Genomic DNA, 14,988 nt, shown 5'->3' with positions numbered 1-14,988 from the left:
AAGAAGCAGGAGGAAAGAAACACTTATTACCAACTTCCTATTATGCCTGGCCCACTATTTCCTAGCTTGTCCCAATGACTGAGCTTGTCTGAGCTTCATTTCCTCACATGTAAAATGAAGCTACCCTAGAGCAGTTGTGGAGATGATGAGTTAATCGATGTAAAGCACTTAGAAAATCCTGGTACACAGCAAGCACAGTTTAAAGCTTCCAGCTAAAATAAATGTTACTAGAGAAGCTAAGTAAGGAGCCTGTTATAAGGCTAATGAGAGCTAGAGCCAAAATTCAAACCCAGGCAGCCCCATCTTTGATCTTAGACAACTACGTCCACAGCCTTCCACACGTGCATGCACATTTAAGGAAAGGGAAAAAGACTTCATCGTGGAGAAAGTTCTGTACACAACCACATCACTCCCCTAGGGTTTGATTCATCAGTGTTAATATGGTCAACCCGTGGTCAACCTGTGTATGTTACAAATGGATCACCAAAGCAGGGGGGGGAACACTTAGCACTGGTTGCTAAAAAAAGGATGAGATTTTGATTAAAGGAATATGTTAGAAGACTGTTTGAGAACATTGTTGAAAAAGAGTATGGCTGTAGATACAAGGGAAAAAAATGGTACTCCATCAAAAGAAAGAAGGGGACGTAGAGGCATGATGTTATGATGAATGATGTCATCATTCTAAGATCTGAGCTAACATTCTCTGCAAAAGCGCATAACTTAAATAAGGCCCCCCCCCCCCCCCCGCCCGCTCCAAAGTATGATAAGGAAAAATGACTGTGTATCTAGAAGCAATTAGTTCAACTGTCTTCATAAATAAGTCTCTAAATGTAATAAAGATGTCAAGAAATATTTAAATAGTTGTATAATTTTGGACAAAAGATATTCTGAGGAAATAGAAAACATACAATGACAAATCCTATTAAACTGTATAAAAATGTACCAATGTGCTTATAAAATAGTAATATTTTTATATATGCAAAATATACAATATGTGTGTGTATGTGTGTGTGTGTGTATATGTATGTATGTGTATGTGTATATATATATATATATATATGTATATATATATATATATATATGAAAATAGTATGTAATATGAAAATAGTACTCCAGGGTCACCTGGGTTGCTCAACCGGTTAAGTGTCTGACTTTGGCTCACATCATGATCTCAAGGTCCGTGGGTTTGAGCCCCGTGTCAGGCTCTGTGCTGACAGCTCAGGGCCTGGAGCCTGCTTCAAATTTTGTGTCTCCCTCTCTCTCTGTGCCTCCCCTGCTCATGCTTTCTCTCTCTCTCTCTCTCTCTCGCAAAAGTGAATAAACATTAAAATATATATAAATAAAACAGTACTCCAAGGTGGTAAAGGAAAGAAATCCAGTAGAAAAACTGTCAGGGGCTATTAACACAAGGAAAAGCCACACAACAAATACAAAGAGCACTAAGTATATGAAAACATGGTAACTAACTACTTATCAAGGAAATAAATATTAAAGCAATACTAGGATACTGACTTACACAAGAACTTGTCAAAAATTAGGAAGAACAAGTGTTGCTAGGCTAAATAGAAGCACAGACTGCTGGGATCCTGAGTGGAATACAACTTACAGACCAGCAACCCCACTTGAGAATCTATCCTACAAAAATATACTACATAGGGTATCTGTACAACAATAATACGGAGAAAAAAACTAAATGTTCAATAATACAGGAGAGGTCAAACAGAGTATCGTGTACCCTAACAGGGAAATTAGGCAGCTTGAAGATTAGTTGACTTCATCCTAGAGTTGACAACTGTCCCAGAGGAAATGTCTACTCCATGTTAAGTAAAAAAAAAAAAAAAAAAAAAAAAAAAACAAGTTGTAGAAAAATGTCTATGTTGTTACCTTGCTTTTACATACAAGTTGCTTATAACTACTATATATAACTTGATAAATTAAAGATAAGGACGTACCCATAAAGCCATGACCACAACCTACATCATCAACATACCCAACACCTCCAAAGTTTCCTATTATTTATTAAATTTTTTAAAGAACAGTTAATATAAGATCATTAACATTTTATCATTTTCAGTGTTCTAGTCTTTTACTTCCTTGGTTAAATTTATTCCTAAGCTTTTAGTTTTGTTTCTTTTTTTTTTTTTTTTTTTGATGATTTTTTAAATGGGATTGTTTTCTTAGTTTCCTTTTCAGATAATTTTTTTGCTTGTGTATACAAATGCAGCTGATTTGGGGGCACTGATTTTGTAATTTTGCTCTTTTTTTGTTCCAATAGATGTTTTGGTTATTTTGTGTGTGTGTGTGTGTGTGTGTGTGTGTGTGTGTGTGTGTATGTGTGTGTTTGTGTTTGTGGAGTCATTAGAGTTTTAGAGATATAAGATCATGCCATTTGCAAATAGAGCTCATTTTACTTCTTCCTTTATGATTTGGTTGCCTTTTATTTCTTTTTCTTGCATAATTGCTCTGGCTAGGACATCTAGTACTATGTTGAATACTGGTGGTGAGAGGTGAGAATCCTTGCCTTTTTCCGGGTATTAGAGGAAAAGTTTTCAGTTTTTCACCACTGAGTATGATGTTAGCTGTAGGTGTTCCACGTACACACTTTATCATGTGGAGGAAATTTGAGAGTTTTTAATCACAAAAGGATGTTAAATTTTGTTAAATGCTTTTCCTGTATCTATTGAGAGGATAATGTGATTTGTCCTTTATTCTGTTACTGTGGTGTAACCTGTTGATATGTCGAACCATCCTTGCATAGCAAGGCTAAATCCCACTTGGTCATGGTGTGTGATTCCTTTAATGTGTTCTTCAAATTCGGTTAGCTATTCTGTTAAAGATTTTTTTATACATGTTCAACGGGGATATTGTTCCATAGTTTTCTTTTAGGATCTCTGGCTTTATACCAGGGTAATGCTGACTTGATTTTTAAAAAATGGAAGTATTCCTTCTACTTCTGCATTCTGGGAGAGTTTAAGCAGTATTTGTATTAATTTTTCTTTAAAAAAATAGAAAAATTCATCTGTGATGCCATCCGTTCTGGCCTTTTCCTGTTGGAAGGTTTTTGATTACCAATTCAATCTTCTTATTTGTTACTGATCTGTTCATACTTTCTATTTCTTCTTGACTTAGTCTTGGTAGGCTTTATTGTATACTTCTAGGAATTTATCTATTTCCTTTAGGTTGTCCAATTTGTTGGCACATAGTTGTTCATAATAGTCCTTTATGATTTTTTTTTCCTGTGGCACTGAATTAAAATGTCTTCTTCATTTATGATTTTATTTGAATCTTGTCTCTTTTTTCCTTGGTTAGACTGTGTAAGGATTTTCAATTTGGTTTTTATCTTTTCAAAGAACCAACTCTTACTTTAACTGAGTTTTTAAATGTTTTTCTCTCTTTCATTTCTTCCTGTTCTAATCTTTATTTCCTTCCTTCTATTAACTTTGGGATGAGTTTGTTCTTTTTCTACTTCTCTGAAGTGTAACGTTGAGAGTTTTTTTCATATAGAATTTTATTACTATAGACTTCTCTTTTAATACAGATTTTGATGCATCCCTTAAGTTTTAGTATTAACAGTGTGCTTTAAAACAATAAAATTCAAAAGAAATGCAAATACCTGTAGACATGTTCATACATTTTGGTATAAGCATGAAGGAAATCATGGTAGTGAATGAATTAAGCTGTTGACACTGATCTCAGAGGATGGGTTTTTTTTAAGAGTTTAATAAAATAACTATAGAATAACTACATGAGATAACTGAAATACCTAGAAAAAACAAAAGTAACAATAATGGAAATATAGATAAAAATCTCTGTATCACATAGTTAAAATAAAGATTAAGGACAGAGTGAGGAGAAAGAAATGATAGGGGAAAAATATAACTTTGAAAAAAAAAAGTTGAATTAGAGAAAAAGCCAAAAAAAAAAAAAAAGGTACAAAAAGGAGAAAGATCTGAGGGCTCCTACCCTAGAAGAAAACTTTCGGGAAATATTTTTTGAATCTTTCTTATATGCCAGTCTCTGTATTTCATTCATGCAGTTTATACTTCTTAATTAGTAAAATTTTAGTTGATTTTCATAATAGTCCCATAAGGTTGATTTTTCTTTTTATTTTAGAGAAAGAGAAAGCACGTGCAACCAGGGAAGAGGGGCCGAGGTGGGGAGAGAGAGAATCTTAAGTAGGGTCCATGCTCAGCACAGAGCCTGACATGGGTTCAGTCCCCCCAACCCTGGGGTCATGACCTGAGCCAAAATCAAGAGTCGGCCACTTATCCAAATGAGCCACCCAGGTGCCCCAAAGTTGATTTTTAACATCCTAATTTTATGGTAGAAAGCCAAGTCTGAGAGATAGGAAGCAACATACATAGATGTCACACAGATTCATGTTTCCTCCTCCTCCTCTTGCTACATTCCCTTCACAAGATGCAATCCTACTTCTCCCAAAATCTTGGCCTTTATTGGAAATATGCCCAACCAGAGCTGCCTGATAATCAAACAGCAGTGTGAGTGCCGTGCAAAGTTACTCCACACCATAAGCTATCAATTCCTAAGCAAGCTCAACTTAAACTTTTAAGGCCTGTGATTTACTTTAATGAATAGAGAAGTGATAAAAAGAGGCACATTTACAAAATTATATGAGACTTGCCGAAAGTATATTTCATTCTAGGTAGCGAACAAACAAAAGAAGATTTAATTCTGTAACTGCTCTAATTCAGTATCAGCAATGCAAATTATGTGGCTAAAAAATTAAAATATACGGACTGCTATCACTGTCTGTGCTACGGGAATTAACCTGTAACCACTGTAACCAGTTAGAAAACCAGACAAAATATGTGAAACAGTGGTATCCGGACAGTAGAAAATAGGCAGCTCAGGACAGTACTTGCTGGAAAAAGGGGAACAGGGGAGATGAGCTGTATTATTGACTCAGCTTTCTTTCTGGAGCCAGTTTCTAGCCCACCGCACAGTGAGGGAAAAGTCAGAGATCTGTGGTCTCCCCAAATGAGGGGACCAATTTTAATGGAAGATGAAAAGCTAGGATGATCACCAGAAACCAGTGGTCTCGACAATTCCCAGAAATAAAACACAATTGGGTAGAATCCATGCTCCGGTCATCAAGAGTACAGAGACACAGTAATAAACAGGTCATTAAGTAGAGTCTCACTTTAAAAGTAAGACTAAATTGGGGCGCCTGGGTGGCTCAGTCGGTTAAGTGTCCGACTTTGGCTCAGGCCATGATCTCACAGTTCGTGGGTTCAAGCCCTGCATCAGGCTCTGTGCTAGTAGCTCAGAGCCTGGAGCCTGCTTTGCATTCTGTGTCTCCCTCTCTCTCTGCCCCTTCTTTACGTATTCTCTCTCTTAAAAATGAATAAAGTAAGTAAAAGTAAGACTAAATTATTCCCATAATAAAAGTTGCTCTGGACCTACCTCAAGAAAATTTAAAATAAAGCTTCCAAAGTATCAGCGCCTGGAGCCTGCTTTGGATTCTGTGTCTCCCTCTCTCTCTGCCACTCCCCCACTCATGCTCCATCTTTCTCTGTCTCTCAAAAATAAATAAATTAGGGGCGCCTGGGTGGCGCAGTCGGTTAAGCGTCCGACTTCAGCCAGGTCACGATCTCGCGGTCCGGGAGTTCGAGCCCCGCATCAGGCTCTGGGCTGATGGCCCCTCCCCCGCTCATGCTCTGTCTCTCTCTGTCCCAAAAATAAATAAACGTTGAAAAAAAATTTTTCAAAAAAATTAATGAATTAATTAATTAAAAATTTATTTAAATTTATTTAAATTAAAAAAATGTTTTAAATAAAAAAATAAAATAAACTGGTATAATGTAAAAGTATATGCCTAAAAATCCCTAGTTTATGACATGTGCACACACAGCAAGAGAAACATGCTTACAAAAATATGAAACTGAAAAAGGTATGTAAAAATGTGAACAGTGAGAATCACGGTGTTTCAGGTTCTTTTTATTTTTTCTTTGCATCTTCCTGCATTCCCCAAGTTCATTATAATGAACTTGTATATTACTTCTATAAGCAGGAAGGTAGGTGAGGGTAGGGGATGATATACCTTTAAGAAAAAAGAATAAAGTTCCATCAATAATCAAAAAAGGTAAATACTAAATAGTACAGATTTGGTTCATTTAAATAAATTTCTTTTTCTACTGCTATCATTTATAATTATGATTTCATCGAGATTGCTTGTATACAGTTTTGTTTAAAATTAAACAAAAAAAAAAAGCACAGTTTGGTTCAGACTTTTGCTATACGCGTTTGGCTGAAATTGCTGTTTTTGGTAACCACTGCCACCTGTATCCTCACGACTCCATCCTACTGAAGCGTGAGAATGCATTAGTGCCGTCCACGACCATCAACCCTTTCTCTGCACCGCATCAGAAGTGTTCGTTGGAGAACAGCTACTGCACAGAGGAAACTCACCACGAAAGCCCTATTATTGGTAATAGGAATCATAAGACCACACCACTATGTGAGACTTTTCTTCTCACTGACTGATATAATGGGAAGATGACAGAAACTGAGGTTGTTTTTCTTGTTCCTAACACAAGGAACTGCTCTCTAGTTACTAATAACCTACTAATGTACAGCCTAGCAGGAACAAATTGAATACACACTAGAGGCCGCTAGTGATAAATAAGTGAATTTTGCATGAAGTAAAAAACATGATGAGAGCAGTACAAAGAAAACTGCATTCTAAGCTTCTAGCTTCAGCTGCCTTTTTAAGTACTATTCTTCAAGTCAGAAAACATTTTTTTCCATCTATAAACCTCTCCTAAATTTTCTTGAAATAAAAGAAATAGAGCTGGGCAAATTTCACCTTAAAACGACAAATCAAGGAAATTTTTTTAATTTCTGTATTACCATATTATTAAAGCAAAGCTGTCCTTTCAAGCAATGAATCCTTTTTATAGAGTACAAATTAGGAGAATAAGTTATTCTCTTAATTGTCACAAAGATTCAGATCAAGTAAAGAAAACCTTATGCTCAATGATGTAAATCTGTCTTGGTTATACATTCACGGAGAGGAAGATAGATAGATAGATAGATAGATAGATAGATAGATATGTATATGTATGTATACATGTATATATATATATGTATATTTTTTAATTTTTTTTAATGTTTATCTATTTTTGCAAGAGAAGGGACAGAGCCTGAGCCAGGGAAGGGCAGAAAGAGAGGGTGACACAGCAGGCTCCAGCCTCTGAATTATCAGCACAGAGCCCGGCATGGGGCTCAAATTCACAAGCCCTAAGAGCATGACCTGAGCTGAAGTCTAAGACTTAACCAACTGAGCCACCCAGGTGCCCTGGGAAAGGAAGATATTTTTAAAAGCAAAAGAGATCTAAAAAATATCCCAAGTCCCACAGAAAAATCATGAATCGTAAGACTGGGGTTTTAAGGAGTTTACTTAGAAAAAAAATGCATGATACCATGAGTTCAGGGAAAACAGAATCATCTGATTAAAAGCAAGCTTTTCTAAAACCGAGGTAGTGTACATATACTATATACCCTTTTTAAAAAGTCTGTGAGGAATGTTATTAAATTTCTCAGAACGCACGGGAGGTATTTTTATCACTTCTACGTATGACAGGTAACCATTTAATTCCTTTTCACTGTCATCGAGAGTGTGAGGAATAAAAAAATCACAGATCGAGGGGCATTTTACACCACAGTAAACTTTAAGTTAGAGGAGAACCCAGGGTAGCAGAAGTGTGCAGATTACGAGAGACCCTGAGAAGATCCCAAACCATGATGACAGCACGGCAGCCAGAGAGAAAGCGCTGGGGGCGGGGGGCATTTGTGAAAATGTCGTTTGTGTCTGTATTTGCATCTGGTTGTCCCTACCCATGTTCACCAAAGCGAACACGGAGTGGATCCCGGTGCTAAGCACAGCCCCCTCCAGTCAGGGGTCTCCGTATGTCAGCCTTCCCATCAAGGGCGCGGGCAGTCTTCCCCCTTCGCCACCTCAGGGGGGTCAGTCACTCGTATGTCCTTACACAAGAAAAGACAGGCCACTGGGAATTCAGGGGCAGCACCCGGTGCCCAGCTCACACTTGTTCTTAGAACACAAATGCAACTGCGGATCTGGTTTCCAGATTCCGACAGATTCCCTCGCAAGCCCAGCTTTCCAGTCCTTCCACTTACTCTTAGTTATCATATTTTCGACTGATTTTGTTGTTGTTTACATCGGTCAGAGTTGCTCTGTTCTTTGCAACCAGGACCCCTCAATGAGACAAAAAGTTAAATAAGAAGTTCCTGACAACGTTAACAAAAGAGCTTTTAGTATCAGTCTCTGATTCTCCTCTTAAATAAAAGCAACTTTAAGAATTGCTTTACTGGGTCAGGAATATGCTTTCATACTTAATCTGTGAAAGTTGAAGACATTAAATTTTTATGGAAGAGCGTGTCTAATCATTCTTTAATAACTATTAAGCACATAGTGACCTAGTTCCTGGGGATGAGACGGTGAAAAAGCCAGAGACAGTACAATGCTTTCCACTGGGGTTATAGGCGGGTGGGAACATGGAAAGAAGTGGTTCCAACGTGTTGTGATAAGTGTTACGATAAGGGAAGTACCGGGTGAGAGAACATCTCAGAAGGACAATGAACTCCACTTGGTAACGCAAGAAATCTAGCCACCAAATACCTTCACTGAGGTTTATTTAGGATTTGTCACCTATGGCCTGTGGGGAAATGATTATTATTTTCAGGGAAAGCTATCTAAAAAGGAGTAAGACTGCTCAATTAAAAATATTTATTTATCAGGGCACCTGGGTGGCACAGTCCATGTTGAGCCTGGAGCCTGCTTTGGATTCTGTGTCTCCCTCTCTCTCTGCCCCTCCCCTGCTCACATTCTCGTTCTCAAAAATAAATGTAAATTTTTTTAATGAAAACAAAAATATTTATTTATCATCTTTTATTTGTTAAATTGGGTCCTACGTGCCAGAGTTATTTCCCAAGATAAATAAAACAACAACAAAGAATTGTGTGAAATTAAGTAGAAACACCCACAGATAATTTTAACATAATATGCAATGATACGTAATTATTGCCTAGAAAATTTTAATTTATGCCTGAATTAGGTCTGAGGAAACAAAGACTTCTGGGGAAACCCAAGGGAACTGAGTTTTGAAAGGAGTGTATACGACTTGGAAGAAAGCAGAAGAGGGATTTTATGAAAGAATTTTAAAAGAGGGTTTTGTTATAGAATAGGGTTTTATAAGTTGGTCAGACATGGTGTTCTATAAAAAAGTATCTCCGTGTGATGTTAAAACTAATTCCTTGACCTTTCAATGTATACTCCCATGGTTTTGAAAAATAACTGACCAAGTAGGAAATCAGTATTTCAATGGCACCAATATTTTTTTTAACGTTTACTTATTTTTGAGAGTGAGCACGTAGGAGAGGGGCAGAGAGAGAGAGTGCTCCAAGCAGGCTCCGAGCTCTAAGCGCAGAGCCCAAGCGAGGGCTCCAACTCATGAATGGGGAGATCATGCCCTGAGCTGAAGTCAGACACTTAACCGACTGAGCCACCCAGGCGCCCCTAGTTGGCACCAATATTTTAAATAACCATTGCTAAAGGCTGCTAGTGCTCACACAAGTGCTCCCTTCACGGCTCCTCCTGCCCTGAGGAGCAGGTCCCAGGTGTCAGGCACCCCAACACGGTGTCCAGCAGAAATGGACGTAACCAAGCATCCAAAGCTGAAAACAGAGCTCATGGATCGAAATCCTGTGGGACCGACAACTTCTTCCCTACAGTTCAGGCAAAACATGGTGAATCTCATTCAAGAAAAGTACTAAGTGCAATTCCAAATCATACAATTTGGACTGGTAAGTCAACATCTTTAATGTTCATGATTTTTTAAATTATAGTTCCTATCAGCCTGGGCATTTATACACTAGTGTCTCCTTGTTCATCACTTAAGTTCCCTTCCCCCGACATTCTGAAGTGATAGAGTCTCCAGAGATAAGCACATTAGACATAATATATACATACACACATACAAATATGACATTTACATCATATATATCATACACACATGTACATACACACTTACATACAAACAATGATTTTATTCTTGTTTGTATGTGATACAGTGATAAAATGTTTTTGGTTGTATTTTAAATAGCCTTTCTGAGACTCTTCGGCATATTCTCGAACTTCTGGCTAGAGACAAAATTGGAGTCTTCAAGGAATACAGTGTCAAACACCTCTCAGATCACTAAGCCAGGACTGTAGGTACAAGTCCAGAGCTTATCCTGGTGTAAGTGCCATTTGGATATATTCCCAGAAAATTTATTAACTAGCCCTTGCTCCCACTGAATTCCAGCTGTCACTTTTCTGTCCCCATAGCTGGCGCAGGTACAAATCCAGCATCCACTCAAATTTCATGTCTTATAACGATGTGTCAACGAATAGTACATGTGTCCTGTTGTTGGAGTTATTGTGCTTATTCTTGGTCTCATAACACAAAACCAAAATTTTAATGACGAGAAATAGGAAATATCTAGGTGCATGTGGGGGTGCATTCACATATGCGCACACACTGAAACGAGTCTGAAAAATCAGACAGCAAAGGACCATTCTACAACTTTTTAATCAACATATTTATACACATACACACATATGTGATTCTCAATTATTACTCCTAACTCAGCAATCTATAATATACTGAAAATAAACCAAAAAACTTGAAAAACATGAGCTCTTACATTGTACTGACAAGTGCTAAGACAATTCAAGTTCCTTTCTTTGTAAAAAGTAAAATTAAAAGAGCCATGTGTTACTCAGAACTTTTGACAGATGATCCAGGTTTCTCTGAAAAATCATCTGAAGGTAATTTATTTCTGAAGGCTCCATCCACAGTGCAGGAAAGGAAAAGGGTTTTGTCAGGAACATACTTTATGAAATAGAATAGCCATAAAGAACAATGCCTCTGATTAAATTTAGTTGTAAACTGACTTCCTGCGGCTGCTTAAAATGATTTCACTCTGAAAATTTATTTTGACTTCATGCATGATCTGACAAACACAGCATCTATGCATACATATTCTGTCTCCCCACATCCCCCCAAATGATTCAGAGCTATGCATGGATAACTTTGAGATCTCTGATTTATAGCATTTGATGACCAACAGACTAAAATATATTAGGAAACTAATTCAATCAGCAATTCAAGAAAAATATGTCCTCACAGTTTATTGTGTAGGGTTCTTTAATAAAGACTCCTATTACAAATTTTCTTTTAAATGTGCTAATCATTTTTACCTTCCATCATTTTAATTCAAAGGCCCAGTAATGTTGACACGCTTACAGACTTAGTAATTTGATGGCATAAATACTTTTTAATGGAAAATTGTCAAAGCAAATGACTAAATAATTGCTTAAGGCTAGGCTTACAAGAAATCAAGGTAAACCAGTGATCTTTGGTTTTCCTTAAGCAAGTACAAACTTGTTTCCTTTCTATATATGTTCACACATACTGAAGGTATATTTTTTTTAACTATGCCATGAAATGCGTGAGCATTAGTTAAAATGAAGGCCAATCACTCAGAAAATTACAGTCACAGGGAGACTGAAATCAATTGTCCTAAACATTAGACGTTATTGAGATCACAGTATCTGCTCAGATCCTTGACACACTTATTCCACAACAATTTTTATATTTGTTGTCTCATTCCATAAAAAACTCAGTACTGAGCACCCTTCCACGGTGGAAGTGCCAACTTTGAAAATTATGTTTCATTCATTCCTCCCAAAGAATCACTTGAAAAAAGTGGCAACAGATGCCAACTAAAAAGACAATTCTTGGGGCGCCTGGGTGGCACAGTCGGTTAAGTGTCCGACTTCAGCCAGGTCACGATCTCGCGGTCCGTGAGTTCGAGCCCCACGTCAGGCTCTGGGCTGATGGCTCGGAGCCTGGAGCCTGTTTCCGATTCTGTGTCTCCCTCTCTCTCTGCCCCTCCCCCGTTCATGCTCTGTCTCTCTCTGTCCCAAAAATAAATAAGTGAACGTTGAAAAAAAAAAAAAAAAGACAATTCTTACGAATCAAGTCTATCAACTACCATGAAGGAACAAACAAGATTGTTGGTGGGCCTATACAATGGAGTACCACTCAACAGTGAAATGGAACAAACTACTGATACAGTCACAAGCTCAATCTCAGAAGCATGTGATCAGTCACAAAAGTCAGATACAAAAGACAACAAGCTGAATGACTCCATTTATAGGACATTCCAGAAGGCTGCAGGAGCTAGGATACAGAAGTTGGGAACGGACGCAAAGGGACATGAGGGAACTTTTCGGGATGAGGGACATGTTCTGATCTTGATTGCCGGTGGATATACCTGTAGATTACTTCATAGTTTGTTGAATTGTGTGCTTAAAATGGGTGGATTTTATTGTATGAAATTATACCTGAACAAAGCTGACTAAAAACAAACAAACAAAAAAAGGAATCAGAGAAGCTGAACACCATATTCCTTCATTTCAACAACAATATGAAAAGAGCTGGAAGCTATTCAGTTACCACATGCAATGCACTAACCATGAAAGAATATTTACAGCTATTATCGAAACCTATATCATACACGCATTTAACTGTTCTGTAATTCATCACATCATAGCTTTGAAGGGCAACCCTCCACCCTCTTGGCTTATCCAATTCTTGTATAACCAGCCCGAGTAATACACTTCTTCATTATGATCTCGCTGAGTACTCCAGAAGATCCTGATCTCTCCTTGAAATGTCGCAGATAGAGAAACTACAGCTCAAGGAAGTGGAATTACTTGGCCAAAGTCTCATAGTAATGAAGTCGCCAGATCATATTTTGAATCCTGACCTCACTAAGGAGTATGTGCCCTCTCACTTCACAGTTCCCAACGTGGAAATCCTGCTGTTGTGGTGAATGGACAGAGAGGACAAAATTGTTCAAAGGTAATCCTATGGAAACAGGTCAATGCTTCCTTCAAGAGGATGTCTGATTCTTGCTGCCAGGTGCCTGGTTTAATGATAACAACAATGACTTTGGAGGATAATCTGTAACATCAGAACCTCTTATTATTCAGTTTATTTAAATCCCATTCTGAAGTTGGTTTAGCCAGGGCACAGTAAGCTTTAGAGTCAGGTCAGCTTTATTCCTACTTGATCGCTCAGAAAAGTGGTATTGATCTGCTGAAAAGAAAGCTGCGAGAATATATAAGGCTAGGAAGTCTGAAATTCTATGTGTGAGAAAATTAATGGTCTGATGGGAGTAAGCTATCAAGAATGAGCCCTCCTTTTCTGCGGGAGCCCCACAAGTTCCTCCTCAACCCACAACGTTAACAACTGTTTACGTGAAGGGTCATCTGTGTGATTTCAAGGAATTTTTACTGGATGCTGAGCTTTTAAATTCAACACAGAGCAGCCCTTAACCATCTGAGCTAAGCTCGAATAATGTTCATATGATCATCTGTAGGATCTCCCATTCAGGATGCTGGATTCATCAATTATTCTGAGAAAACTAACCAGGAAACCATACCACCACACCCCATGTCAAGTCCTTACACACTAACGATACCAAAATCCACAGCTATCCCTTAGACAAGTACACAGATGAGTTTCAAAGACTCTATGTCCTTTAGAATCACAATTCAAATAAATTATCACATTTAACATTAGATTCTTGATGCTCTCAGAATACCAATGAATTTAAAGACAAGGATCTTCATTTCATGATAAAAGACTCATTTAGATAGGGATTCAAATGCAATGTAAATATAAAATATTCTGAAAATAGGTGGGATGTATTCTACATGTGATTTCAGACAAAACATGAAAAATCTTTCTAGATACAAGGCACTCTGGTTTATACATGCTAATAAATAACTATCCAAAGTTTCTTCTGTAGCCCAGGCAGCAAGGAGAAAGGACAAAGGAGAAAACAGAGGAAACAGCTTGGCTAAAATGAGAAGTAAAAGACAAACCCTGATTCTCAAGGTCAGGAGTTTAGATTTTATCCAGGAGACATGAGAACCTCCCCTTCTCCCTACTAGTCAACACACACACACACCACTCTGTGTCCCTAACCTTTTACGCTCCAGTAGGATCCTCAGGATTATTTCTAATACACCCATTCTGGATTAACTGTCCATTCTCTGTGTTTTTCTTTGTCATAGAACCTATTGCACTGGACTAGAATTTTCTCATTATGTGCTTTATAATCTACATATTGCACACTAATTTCTCCTTTACTTGTATCACTCTAAGTTTTTTATGGGCAGGAATCATTTATTTACATATTCACAGTAACTATCAAAATATCTAACCAAAGAAGTTATTCAATAAAAGTTTGAATGAATAAAATGAATGAATGAACCATAAGCTAGATGCTACATTCTTAATTCTGTCACTGGATTATATTTTTGAGGGATCCTGTCTCATTCAAAAGCTAATTTTATTTTTAACTGTAATTGTATTTTATTTTTGATTAGTTTACCTCAACTTTCTAATAGAATAAGGTCTACAAATGTTGACATCCCTTTAAAAGTGTTTTTTTAAAGAATCATCAATATCAACTATTTTTCCCGTACCATCAAATAACTTTCGTGTGGCATTGATTTTGTGATTCTAGTTGGTCTCCATACCTCTCCTATTCTACTTGATTCCCTCACTTCTTCCACCTCCTACCATAATTAGTTGTGACCACAATTCTAAGAACCTATAGCAATGTTTCTTAATCCATTTTTCGGGTTCAAAGAGCTATCAATTCTATATCCTAAAAAAAAAAAAAGGCCACACAGTCAAAATTCAATATATTCCCATTTCATAAAGGCCAGAGATAGGTAGAATGAATCGAACATTAATTAGGTCAGACAGTGTCCTATGAGGGGAGATGGCAATTGGGGGTTGGGAACATGAAGAAGGCCTCTGCAATGCTGCTAATACTCTATTTATTGATCTCAGTACTGTTCGTTCATGTGCTCCCCCCCTTTGT

General features: G+C 37.5%; 1 protein-coding gene across 1 annotated transcript in view; it reads right to left on the bottom strand.

The window, feature by feature from the left end:
- Positions 1-14,988, bottom strand: part of TPK1 (thiamin pyrophosphokinase 1) — a 272,025-nt gene that overhangs the window by 188,257 nt on the left and 68,780 nt on the right. The window lies entirely within an intron of this gene.

This window comes from Herpailurus yagouaroundi, unplaced genomic scaffold (assembly GCF_014898765.1).
Source record: "Herpailurus yagouaroundi ecotype Mexico unplaced genomic scaffold, PumYag 100, whole genome shotgun sequence".
In the NCBI taxonomy this organism is placed as follows: Eukaryota; Metazoa; Chordata; class Mammalia; order Carnivora; family Felidae; genus Herpailurus; species Herpailurus yagouaroundi.
The sequence above is the reverse complement of the archived record's forward strand: the minus strand, read 5'-3'. Positions and strand labels throughout refer to the sequence as shown.